Here is a 12,826-nt window from a genome sequence, read left to right on the forward strand (position 1 = left end):
ATTTTTGTCTCTAACTTGTTTAGAGACAAAAATTATCGCCGCACATCGGCGATTTTTATCGCAGATAAACCTTGCTATTATCGCAGAAAAGTCAGCGATATTCATGTATTATCGAGCAAATGCTCTTAGCCATGTTATCCACCTCCCATTGGATAACATGGCTAAGAACTGCTCAGGGCAGGTGTTAGATTTTGGAGATATTCGCGCTTAGCGCGAATATCTCCAAAAGTTGGTAATAGGAGATAGCGATGTTAGGGACTGTTTGCAGTCGCTAACATCTTGGCACGCCACTTTGCATGTCATTAGTGATAAGTATCACTGACATGCAAAGCGGGGCCCAAGATGGTCGCTATCTCCTTTTAGCTGTCACTAACTGGTGTTAGCGACAGCTTGGTAATAGGGAGATAATTTTATCTCCGCTTTCATGGCTTTTAAAGCCAAAAAAGCGGAGATAAACCCCCTTGATAATATGCCCCACGATTCCTTGGGGGTTTCAGCTGACAGGGCTTGGTATTGTGTTACATGGTAATTTTTCCAGGAAACGTCAGAGGGTCGATGCAGGGGTTCTAGAAGAGGTGATAAACCATTTAAGCCTCATGAACAAGCGCATGGTCTTTTAAAGATTTGTGAAGTACTCGGGGCGGCGGTGTGTGTGTGCCCTCTTTCAGGAGCGGGCGGGGGGGCACTGCCAGCAACTTGCCAGGTCAGGTAGTGTTCAACACGTGCATCACCCTTTCGCTGCCTGCTATTGCGCTCCATGCTTCGGAAAGGTAAGAAAAAGAACGTGCATTTGAGTTTGAAATGTCCGATCCTGCAGCAGCACACTTCCAAAGCCCACACATGACAATAACCCGATTCAAGGCCCTATTCACCCGTTTTTAAAAAAAATAGATAACACTCCGACAAAGTAAGATTATAAAACTTTATTAACTTTTAACTATAATGAACGGAACAAAAACTAAAAACATTTAAACATTTTTCAACTCAAAAAGCAACAATGGTTAGAAGCTGTCTTTTGTGCGAATAGTCCCAAGGCCGCACTGGTTTTGGGATCCTACAATGCAGCACAGAAAAACAGCGTGGGGCGTCCCGGGTGGTGCGGGGGGAGGCCTCGTCAGTAGCGGTCTGTTGTGCGAATAGTCCCAAGGCAGCAGAACGCGTTGAGATGTTGATGGGACTGTGTCCAGTGTCCCATGGCTGACACAACATGTACGACAGGCACCCAGGTGATGTCCAGTAAACTGCCGCACTGGTTTTGGTATCCTACAATGCTGCTCCGAAAATTGGTGTGCGGCGCCCCCGGGGGTGGGGGGGGGCGTGGGGGAGGCGGCGTGAACGGGCCTCCCCAGGTGGCGGCCATCTAGCTGAGTTGCGCCCGCTCTTGCGGCTACAGCGTCTCGCTCACCATGTGGTTGAGTTGCTCCCACTCTTGCAGTGCAGCGATAGGCGGCTGCCACATGGCTCTTAAAATGGCGGACGGCTCCTCGGTTTTGGGCCTGGTCCACTGAAATGGCCCTGGGACACCTTGGAACTCGGACGCTTGCCTGCTAGGGCTTGGGCTCCATTCTCGAAAAGCGTCCCCTCAGCCGTGAAGATTCTACAAAAGACTTGGGGGCCCCCGACTCCCGCAGGCTTCCGGTGGGGAGCGGCTGCCATGATTGCTCGCGGAATGACCACGACGGAGCCACGAGATGGTGGTGCTCTCATGCTGACGCCAGCTTCAGTCTGAATGATCCACAAACAAGGTGGGGCTTTCATCGTTTGGGAAAAAAAAATGTTCTAAACCAATGAAAAGTGTTATTTTTAGGTCATATGACCAAGCCTTCCATCTTTAGGAAACCAAAAGTAAAATGAACCAATGAAAAGTTTTATAAACAAGTCACATGACCTGTTATGCGGCATAGGGCTACAAAAAGCGTAGAAAATCCGTTGGCACGTGAGGCGGCGTCAGTAGCGGACCGATGTGCGAATAGGCCGAAGGCAGCACAACGCGCCGAGATTCGGATGGCACCGAGGTGGTGTCCAGCAAATTGCCGCACTGGTGTGGCCATCCTACAATGCTGCGCCGAAAGACGGCGTGTCCAACTGAGTTTCTCCCGCTCTTGCGGTACAGTGACTCGAACGCGCCGAGATCCGGATGGCACCGAGGTGGTGTCCAGCAAATTGCCGCACTGGTGTGGCCATCCTACAATGCTGCGCCGAAAGACGGCGTGTCCAGCTGAGTTGCGGTCACTGTTGCGGTACAGTGACTCGAACGCGCCGAGATCCGGATGGCACCGAGGTGGTGTCCAGCAAATTGCCGCACTGGTGTGGCCATCCTACAATGCTGCGCCGAAAGATGGCGTGTCCAGCTGAGTTGCGGTCACTCTTGCGGTACAGTGAGTCGAACGCGCCGAGATCTGGATGGCCCCGATGTTGTGTCCAGCAAGTTGCCGCACTGGTGTGGCCATCCTACAATGCTGCGCCGAAAGTCGGCGTGGGGTGCCCCGTTGGCTTATGAGGTGATGTCAGTAGTGGACCGATGTGTGAATAGGTCGGAACCAGCACAAGGCGCCAAGATCCGAATGGCAAGTCCTGGATGTTGAGTGCCTCAGTTGAGAGTTCTGAGCAGTGCTTGTAAGACTGTCTGAAGCTTATTTGCACCTGCTGCAGCTTCACTATTGCCCTGGTGTGGCCAAAGGTGGCACATGACATAGGCGGCCGGCTCCCGAGGTCCGGCGGAACTTTTTGCCTTTTCCTTTCTGCTTCTTTTCCTACAATCCGTTTCATCTGAAGACACGACCAGGTCCCTGAATGTGTGCAGGGGGACGCTATTGATTGAATGAAAATGGCGGCTTGACACAAAGCTGACTCAAGCGTTACTGTTGATGCTATACAGACAAAAATTGGTTTTCAGTTTGTACATTCTTCAGGTTTTTTTTTTCCATCCAAGTCTGATTGAGAGTTTGTAGAAAAATGGCTTCAGATTTTCCACATACTACTCTTCAACATTCTTCCTAAATGTAACAATGTGAAACTCACTAGGAGAACGGCTGTTTCTGTTTCCTTTCAAAATGCTGCCAACAATATTTTCTGAATGGAAGACACCATCTTGTAGCATAAAGGGCCGAAAGGGGTTCTGGTCTGGCCGATGTTTGGTGGAGACATTTTGACTATATGTTGGACCTGCCCGGCCTCGCCCAAAATGGCGCCGGTATAAATGGGACTCGTAACTCCTTGCCCGCAAATGTATATCTAGAAAATGTTATTGTAAGTGGCCCTGTCGTATTTTAATTACAAAATGTACGTCCACCGATTCCGCAACTGTTAGACACCTTTGTTCTTGCAACCTAATGGCCCGCTCGTTACGTTCTTCTACAGTGTAAATGTCTCCTCATCATATACGATTTCAGTTTGCTCCGTGGCCGGCCCACGTGGTTATAGGCCCGTATTTGTATACTGACATTTTCACAATAAAGGTTTTTAAAACAACACACGGTAGTAGTATTTACATTGGTAAAGTTTTTACTTTTAGTCACTGTTTTCGAATCAGTAAAGGCAAGTGAAATAAAGTAGTCCAATTACATGACGGATAAAAGGTATAATATGTAGGAATGCAGTAAAGATAAATGCTTAAGGGCAGTTGTGTTTTTCATGTCTGCAATATAAAGTGATCGATAAGAATCTGATAATCAGGCGTATCGGCGACTAAGACAGCAGGCCGAATCTCTTTTACTCAACGGCTCCGTCATGGAAGGAAGAAACGCCCTTTTTCTCGAAAAAGGAATATATTTTACTTACAAGACAGTTGTAAATTTTCCGGGAAAGTACATTAGCCTGGAATATTATAACATATGTTTGAAAAAAAAATATTGTTCGAAAACAATAAAAAGCGTAATTTTTAGGTCATATGACCAAGCTTTTCATCATTAAATTAACAAAAGTAAAATGAACCAATGAAAAGTTTTATTAACAAGTCACATGACCTGTTATGCTTACGTTACGCGCTGCGCGCCGCGCCTCGGATCACTTCCGGGTGCGGTAACGCGGCGTGTCATATAACGCATTACGCGACAACGTAGGTCAAGAATATAGTCAAAATGTCTCCACCAACCAGCGTTCGGAACACAACCCCTTTCAGCAGTCCAAAAAGTTCTGTTAAATGACAACAAGAACCATCAGTCAAAGAGGGGAGGGCAAGTTCTTCTCTTCCGGGTCATGTTGGGGCGCTACCGGAACTGATCGAATTGGTAGTCTACAGTGTTTCTGGATGTTTCAGACTAAAGCTGGCGTCAGCATGAGACCACTACCATCTCGTAGCTCCGTCGTGGCCATTCCACGAGCAATCATGGCAGCCGCTCCCCACCAGAAGCCTGCGGGAGTCGGAGGCCCCCAAGACTTTTGTAGAATCTTCACGGCTGAGGGGACGCTTTTCGAGAATGGGACCCAAGCCCTATCAGGGAAGCGTCCGAGTTCAAAGGTGTCCCAGGGCCATTTTAATGGACCAGGCCCAAAACCGAAGAGCCGGCCGCCATTTTGAGAGTCCTGTGGCAGCCGCCTATCGCTGCACCGCAAGAGTGGGCGCAATTCAGCTGGATGGTGGGCAAGACGCTGTAGCCGCAAGAGTGGGCACAACTCAGCTGGATGGGACAAGGTTCAGAATTGAAGAGTCATCAAAAGGCAAAAAGTTCCGCCGGACCCCGGGAGCCGGCCGCCTATGTCGGGGGCGATCTCAGGCTACACCAGTGCTATAAGACTTGGGGAGGGTGTCGGAGCCAAGCGTCTTCTCCGAGTCCATGGCCATCACACCGCCCCTCAGGGGCCTCCGTCAAGCTGTTTAGGAAGGTAACTTATCACATTGTTTTCTAATGCAGTCAGGTCCACAAACGACACTCACTTACTTTGAGAATAGTGAAGCTGCAGTAGGTGGAAATAAGCTTCAGACAGTGTTACAAGCGCTGCTCAGAACTCTTAACTATGGCACCCAACATCCAGAACTTATGCCATTTGAGAATGGCAGTGACATCGAAGCAACTCAGGGACCAAAACCATTAACGTACTTTCACGTATGAAAATCTTACTTGGGGAGGGGGCAGGAGCGAAGCGCCCCCTCCCAGTCAGCGCCACCACACCGTATGTTGAAAATTTGAAGCCATCGTTCTACAAAGTCAACCAAACTTGGATTGAAAAATCTAGAAAAATGTACAAACTGAAAACCAGTTTTGGTCTGCATAGCATCAGTAGCAACGCTTGTGTCAGCTTTGTGTCAAGCCGCCATTTTGATTCAACAAAGCACAGGCATTGAAAAAGGCTCAAACTCAGAACTCTGAACTATGGCACCCAACATCCAGGAGCTTGCCATCCGGATCTTGGAGCCTTGTGCTGCTTTCGACCTATTCACACATCGGTCCACTACTGACATCATCTTATAAACCAACGTTATGTAAATAGTTTTTTAATAAAATGTTTTACCCTGTTTCTTTGCTGGTGTGTTGTCTATATTTTTAATATTTGCATAGGGTTTGTCGTTATTTTGTGCGGGATGGGTGATGGAGCCGAGCTGTCTTGCAGCCCTCATGGTGTGGAGCTCAGTTCATCTCACTATTTTCGTATTTCTCATGAAGGGTTGTTCCTAATATTTCTATTTTAGCGAGGTCAAAAAGAGATCCAATTAGTGGCCTACTGATTTTGCTCGATTACTTTTATTTTTTTACACGATTTTTCACTATCTGCAAAGACTAAACAGAGTATTGCGACTTTGTGCTTGTTTGTAAATAGAGAATGATCCAAAGAGAACCAATTCTAAAACAGTAAATGCTTGGACAACAATCAATCAAATGGAGAGACAAGCAGGCACAACGGATTACAACGGGGGTAAAGGCCTGCGTTAACTACCCTTCAGTATCTGCAAAGAGAGAGTACTACTAAGACAAAAGAGGGGAGGGGGGGGGGTGCAGCGTTCAAAGCACATCAGCGTGCATAAATACGAAAATGTTTTTATCTATCACGTACTTGACATTTTAAAGCTTTTCATATTTGCTATTAAAAAACCAATGAAATTCACAGAAAAAACCATAGGTTATAGTGGATATATAGTTAGGAATTTGCATTTACAAAACCTTGAAAATTCAATGAAAAAACCATTGGTTTTAGGCCATATATAGTTAGGGATTTGCATTTACAAATCCTTATTTTACTCGCATAAAACCATTGAAATTCCATATATAGTTATAAGCGCTAACTATATATCGCGCACCCGCAATCCACTGCTGATGATGTCACATATTACATCATTCATGACATGGTTAGTGACATCACTGATGACATCACTGATGACATCTCAAATGACATCACTGATGACATCACTGAAAACATCTCATTTGACATGACTGATAACATCACTGATGATATCATTCATGTGATAATACCATGAACCTCTTCAGACTCTAATATAACCTTAGATACAATCAGTGTAAACAGACAGTCACAGACTGTCACTCATCCATGGAGTTACTCACACACCTAGTCAGTTATGCCAAAAATCAATCACACCTCCATTTTCTCAACTATACAGTTATACACACCTTACTTATTCAAACATATACTAACACATATTTACTTTACTCTCTTATACAATCTCTGATACATGTTCACAATGATCCATACAGCCACTCACACATTCACTGGCTCTTATGCACAGTTATTTATAGATGCCAACTCTCACATGTACTGTGTTTTACATATGTACTTAATTTGACATGTAGCACTGAGATATCCATTCACTCACTAATACACTCATGCACAGTCAACCGCCCATACAGCTGTTTGCACATGCACTTTTGAATCTATACATATAGTGAATCAACTACTCACACATCTATGTACAGAGTCACACACCTCCCAGCCACCCATACACACACACACTCAGTTTCCCATACAAATACTTGGACAACCAATCAATAACCCATACAGTTACTCATATAGCTACTGATCAACATATGCAGCAGTTTGTAGAACAACAGATATAATGATGCACAAATTAAAACAGTTTAGTCACTAACCCATGCACTCAGTGAGACACATTTAATCACTCACTCAATCAGTCAGTCATGCACCTAGTAAATCCTTCATCCAGACACTTATATATCCACTCATTCTTCAATATGTAAAACATATTTTAACTTTACAGAAACATACAGTCACTGGATGTTGTAATCAGTGATGTCATCAGTGATGTCATTTGAGATGTCATCAGTGATGTCATCAGTGATGTCACTAACCATGTCATGAATGATGTAATATGTGACATCATCAGCAGTGGATTGCGGGTGCGCGATATATAGTTAGCGCTTATAACTATATATGGAATTTCAATGGTTTTATGCGAGTAAAATAAGGTTTTGTAAATGCAAATCCCTAACTATATATGGCCTAAAACCAATGGTTTTTTCATTGAATATATATATATATATATATAGATATAGATATATAGATAGATAGGTATATATATATATATTCACTGAAAAAACCATAGGTTATAGACCATATATAGTTAGGGATTAGCATTTAAAAAACCTTATTTTATTTGCACAAAACCATTGAAATTCCATATATAGTTAGTTGCACTAACTATATATCGCGGACCCGCAATCCACTGCTAATGATGTCACATATTACATCATTCATGACATGGTCAGTGACATCACTGATGACATCACTGATGACATCTCAAATGACATCACTGATGACATCACTGATGACAACACCCAGTGACTGTATGTTTCTGTAAAGTTAAAATATGTCTTACATATTGAAGAATGAGTGGATGTATAAGTGTCTGGATGAAGGATTTAGTAGGTGCATGACTGACTGTATGAGAGAATGATTAAATGTGTCTCACTGAGTGTATGGGTTAGTGATTAAAGTGTCTTAATTTGGCAATCATTATTTATGTTGTTCTGTAAACTGCTGCATGTTTAAATCAGTAGCTATATCAGTAACTATATGGGTTATTGAATGGTTGCCCAAGTATTTGTATGGGAGACTGAGTATGTGTGTGGGTGGCTGGGAGGTGTATAACTCTGTGCATAGATGTGTGAGCAGTTGATTCCCTAGGTGTATGGGTTCAAAAGTGCATGTAGAAACAGCTGTATGGACAGTTGACTGTGTGCATGAGTATATTGGTGAGTGAATGGATATCTCAGTGCTACATGTCAAAGTAAGTACATATGTAAAACACACTCCATGCGAGAGTTGACATATATAAATAACTGAACATAAGAGCCAGTGAATGTGTGAGTGGCTGTATGAATCATTGTGAACTTGTATCAAGGATTGTATAAGAGAGTAAATATGTGTTACTATATGTTTGAATAAGTAAGGTGTGTATAACTGTATAGTTGAGGAAATGGAGATGTGATTGATTCTTTGCATGACTGACTAGGTGTGTGAGTAACTCCATGGATGTGGGACAGTCTGTGAGTGCCTGTTTACACTGAGTGTATCTAAGGTTATATTAGAGTCTGAAGATGTATTATCACATAAATGATATCATCAGTGATGTAATCAGTAATGTCAAATGAGATGTCAGTGATGTCATCAGTGATGTCATTTGAGATGTCATCAGTGATGTCATCAGTGATGTCATTTGAGATGTCATCAGTGATGTCATCAGTGATGTCACTGACCATGTCATGAATGATGTAATATGTGACATCATTAGCAGTGGATTGCGGGTCCGCGATATATAGTTAGTGCAACTAACTATATATGGAATTTCAATGGTTTTGTGCAAATAAAATAAGGTTTTTTAAATGCTAATCCCTAACTATATATGGTCTATAACCTATGGTTTTTTCAGTGAATTTTCAAGGTTTTGTAAATGCAAATTCCTAACTATATATGGTCTATAACCTATGGTTTTTTCTGTGAATTTCATTGGTTTTTTAAAAGCTAATATCTATAGCTGTAAAATATATTCTTTATTAAGTGACGTATCACGTAGCCCGTGAGACGCCTCATGATGCATCGCATAACCGTGACGTATCGTCTCTGCAGCGCAAACCAAACCCAAAACGTAAGCGCGCCAGAACACGCTTAAAGATATATATATATTTTTTTAACCTTAATTAGACAAAATCCACACGTGCACATATCACAAACGTTCAAAAAACACAATATGTCGGACTCCCGTTACGCTGCCGGTTAGCTGCCCGGTTAACGTACAAGGAAGCACCTTTACCGCGAAAAATCGCAATTTTTTTTTCTTTTGCCCCGCAGGGAACTTTAATAGCCCCCTCATCAATCCTAGGGGTTCAGGAGGGGTCTGCCTTACCCCTTTCATTCATTTACACCTTTTTTTTTCCACCTCTTGTCTCTCGATCCTACCGAGAGACAAGATGGCGGCCGCTCTGGACTGTTTACAATGTTGACAGCCAATCAGCTACTCCTCAGGATTTTTTTTTTTTTGGGCCCCGCGTGGTTTTATAATATCCCCCTCATCAATCCTATGGGGTCAGAAGGGGTCTACCTTGCCCTCTTTCCTTCATTTCCCCCTTTGTTTTGGTCTCCTCTTGTCTCTTGATCCTACCGAGAGACAAGATGGCGGCCGCTCCGGACTGTTTACAATGTTGACAGCCAATCAGCTACTCCTCAGACTCCCGTTACACTGCCGGTTAGCTTCCCGGTTAGCTGCCCAGTTAGCTGCCCGGTTCGCTTACCAAGACGCGTCTCTACGGCGAAAAAATCGGATTTTTTTTTTTTTTTTTTTGGGGCCCGGCGTGGCTCTATAATATCCCCCTCATCAATCCTAGGGGGTCAGGAGGGGTCTACCTTGCCCCCTTTCCTTCATTTCCCCCTTTGTTTTGGCCTCCTCTTGTCTCTCGATCCTACCGAGAGACAAGATGGCGGCCGCACCGGACTGTTTAGAATGTTGACAGACACCGGAGAGCCAATCAGCTTCGCTTTGCAAAGTTCCGATAAGCGAAAGGTTCGCTAACCGGATAGCTGCCCGGAGCGCTGTTACAGATATATATCTTGATTTAAACGTTAATTTCTCAAAATCCACTGAAGCACATATATTGAGACCTAGCAAAGGCACATCGGGCTAACAGTCCCTACAATTTTGCCAAGTTTCGTGCAAATCCATTCAGCCGTTCGGGCTAAAAGTGAGTCCAACCGCCCTATGGAAATTAACATGGGAAAAACGCGTTTTGGGACCCCCCTTTTTTCTCAGCCCCCCCTTGACGAAACTCCACCAAATTTTCAGGGGCTGCTCAGAATCAAAATGTGCCATTTTCCTGAAAATTTCAGCCGATTCCGTCCACAAACGCCAAAGTTATTAGACATAGAATTTTCAGAAGTCCCATAGAGAAAAAATCCTAACTATATATACCTACTGGCTATCGCCAGTAGGTAATATATATATATATATATATATATATATATATATATATATATATATATATATATATATATATATATATATATATATATTACCTACTGGCGGTCGCCAGTAGGTATATATAGTTAGGATTTTTTCTCTATGGGACTTTTGAAAATTCTATGTCTAATAACTTTGGCGTTTGTGGACGGAATCGGCTGAAATTTTCAGGAAAATGGCACATTTTGTTTCTGAGCAGCCCCTGAAAATTTGGGGGGGGGGGGTTCGTCAAGGGGGGGCCGAGAAAAAAGGGGGTCCCAAAACGCGTTTTTCCCATTCATTTTTCCATAGGGCGTTTGGCCTCACTTTTAGCTCGAACGGCTGAATGGATTTGCACGAAACTTGGCAAAATTGTAGGGACTGTTAGCCCGATGTGCCTTTGCTAGGTTTCAAGATATGTGCTCCAGTGGATTTTGAGAAAATAGCGTTTTAAAAAACAGATATATCTGTGACAGCGTCCCGGGTAGCGCTCCGGTTCGCGAACTTTTCGCGTAACTGAACTTTGCGAAGCGAAGCTGATTGGCTCTCCGGTGTCTGTCAACATTCTAAACAGTCCGGAACGGCCGCCATCTTGTCTCTTGGTAGGATCGAAAGACAAGAGGAGGAGAAAAACGAAGGGGGAATTTAATGAAAGGGGGCAAGGTAGACCCTTCTTGACCCCCTAGGAATGATGTTGGGGTTATTAAAGGGTCCCGTGGGGCAAATAAAAAAAATTTGATTTTTTGCGGTAGAAGCACTTTCCGGTTCGCGAACCGGGTAGCGAACCGGGTCGCGATACGGGAATTCGCCATTTTGTGTTTCGTTTTAATTAAATTACAAGATGGAGGAAAAACAATGTGAGAAATGGGTATAAGGGGGTACGGGAGACGTATCCTGACCCCCTATGTTTTCTGAGGGTGGGTGGGGATGCTCATATATGTTGATACTTGTCTTCCAGCGGCTGCGCATGAGCGTTTTTTTTTTTTTTGCTGCGTGACGCCTGTTAACGTTCGATTTGAAGGAAATCAGGAAGTGTTGACCGCCATTTTGTCACTGCGAGTAAATATATTGTTAAAAATAATTGTTAGAAATTAATCCGTATTGATAAACATTGTCTGCGCCATCTTGCCTTTTTACCAATGCCACACTTTTGTCGTGCACGGCAGCCATTTTAGATGCCTTGACCAGACCCACTCTCTGCATGCTGCCGATCCTCAGCATGGCTCCCCACCCTCGCAAGCATCTCCCCCACGCACTGGTCACCCCCGCTCTCTCTCTCATGCATGGGCCATAAACCTCCCCCCATTTGCGCTGCTCTTCCCAGAGAATCACACCCTGTGCCCGCCCGACACCTCCCTCTCACCCTATTCACTACCGCACCCTCTGACACTCCTCTTCCTCTGTGTCTGATTGTCCAGGCCGGTCCCAGGTTATCACCTAGCCCTGCGGATGTAGTTTATGGCCCCAACTGTAAAGAATCACCCCTCTTCAAAGGAGTTACAGAAGATCAAGGCCCCCACCCCATGAGATCCGTCACACCACACGCGTTCCTACTATCTGATATCGATCCTGTATTGTGATTGGGGAGGGGATTTTCACTGTGAGGGTGTGTGGGACCGAGCCTGAAGCGGAAGATTCCAGTGATGCCTTTTTGTACATCAAAGTCTTCACAATTATGTGTCACATTAAAAATATATAGCACTCCAACAAAGTAGTAGGATTATAACACTTTAATAACTTATAAATATATACAACGCTCCAACAAAGTAAACACGTTAAAAAATTTTTTTTAAAACAAAGCAACAATGGGCTGCTGTGAGGGGGCGTCAGTAGCGGTCTGTTGTGCGAATAGTCCGAAGGCAGCACACGCGCTGAGATCTGGACGGCACCCAGGTGATGTCCTTTACTTGCCGCACTGGTCTTGGCATCCTACAATGCTGCGCCGAAAAACGGCGTGGGGCGCCCCGGGGGGCGGGGGGAGGCGGCGGGAACGGGCCTCCCCAGGTGGAGGCTCCTCTGCTGCAATGGGGCGCCCCTTTACCGTTTCAGTTGCCATTCAGCGGTTTTCCGCCCGCTTTTGCTGCACTGTGCCTCATCCGCCATTCAGCTGTTTACCCCCCGCTCTTGCGGCTACAGCGTCTCGCCCACCATCCAGTTGAGTTGCGCCCGCTCTTGCGGCTACAGCGTCTCGCCCACCATCTAGTTGAATTGCGCCCACTCTTGCGGTGCAGCGATAGGCGGCTGCCACAGGACTCTTAAAATGGCAGCCGGCTCTTCGGATTTGGGCCTGGTCCACTAAAATGGCCCTGGGACACATTTGAACTCGGACATTTGCCTGCTAGGGCTTGGGCCCCATTCTCGAAAGCGTCCCCTCAGCCTTGAAGATTCTACAAAAGTCATCGGGGCCCCCGACTCCCGCAGGCTTCC

Source organism: Lissotriton vulgaris, unplaced genomic scaffold (assembly GCF_964263255.1).
Source record: "Lissotriton vulgaris unplaced genomic scaffold, aLisVul1.2 SCAFFOLD_416, whole genome shotgun sequence".
NCBI classification, from domain to species: Eukaryota; Metazoa; Chordata; class Amphibia; order Caudata; family Salamandridae; genus Lissotriton; species Lissotriton vulgaris.